This window comes from Etheostoma spectabile, chromosome 8, assembly GCF_008692095.1.
Source record: "Etheostoma spectabile isolate EspeVRDwgs_2016 chromosome 8, UIUC_Espe_1.0, whole genome shotgun sequence".
Taxonomy (NCBI): Eukaryota; Metazoa; Chordata; class Actinopteri; order Perciformes; family Percidae; genus Etheostoma; species Etheostoma spectabile.
In genome coordinates, this window is record NC_045740.1 from 17,501,603 (window position 1) to 17,502,485 (window position 883).

Below are 883 nucleotides of genomic sequence, written 5' to 3' on the forward strand. Positions count from 1 at the left end.
GAAATATAAATAAAGAAATATAAGGAGTGTGGATATGTACATAGTTAATGGAACGAGGACAGCAGGTGGATCGGTACCAGGTGTTCTGGTTTTGTCCCTTTTTGATACTTTCACGGTACATGGGTATAATAGACTTCTAGAATCAATATATCATGGAGACATTTCTAAAAACTAACTGATTTCTAAAGAGAAGGTACTTCGCATGTCAGTCAGTTAGACTGACATTTATATTATTTGAAGTAGTACTTCAAAGTACTTTTTGATACTTTCACGATAGACGGGTATAATAAACCTTTAGAAACAATATATCATGGAGACATTTCTAAAAACAAATGTATTTCTAAAGAGAAGGTACTTCGTCAGTCAGTCGGTCTGATATTTATTTTATTTGAAGTAGTACTCTGAAGTATCTAACATGGATTGTCTGCTTTCAGTGTGTTTTGCTGGAAAAGGATATGATGTAGTAGCTGTGCCGTATATTAAGGGTGGGGTGGGGGGGATCGATACAGCATAGTATCACGATATTTTCCGTGGCAATACTGTATCGACACACAGACGCCAAGTATGGATCTATTATTATATTTGGGCTGGTCGGTTTGTCTGCTTGACAATCCCATTCTGCAGCAATACAATTAAAATGAGATGAACAAACAGGGACATTTATGCTTTCAGATAAAACCGATGTTTGAAAAAATTTGAAATTGGTAAAAGATTTGAAGTGGAAAAAGGTCTTTTTTCAGTATTTTTCAAATCACAATATTATCATATCATGATATGAGTAGTATTGTATCATGGGGACCCTGGTTATTCCTGGACCAACCGTATTTACAGAGAATTAGATTAGATTAGATTAGATTAGATTAGATAATACTTTATTCATCCC

The 883-nt window shown here is 34.5% G+C and overlaps 1 protein-coding gene across 1 annotated transcript in view; it reads right to left on the bottom strand.

Moving 5' to 3' along the window:
- LOC116693733 (ceramide kinase) overlaps positions 1-883 on the bottom strand; it is a 63,676-nt gene that overhangs the window by 6,343 nt on the left and 56,450 nt on the right. The gene's annotated exons all lie outside the window — the stretch shown is intronic.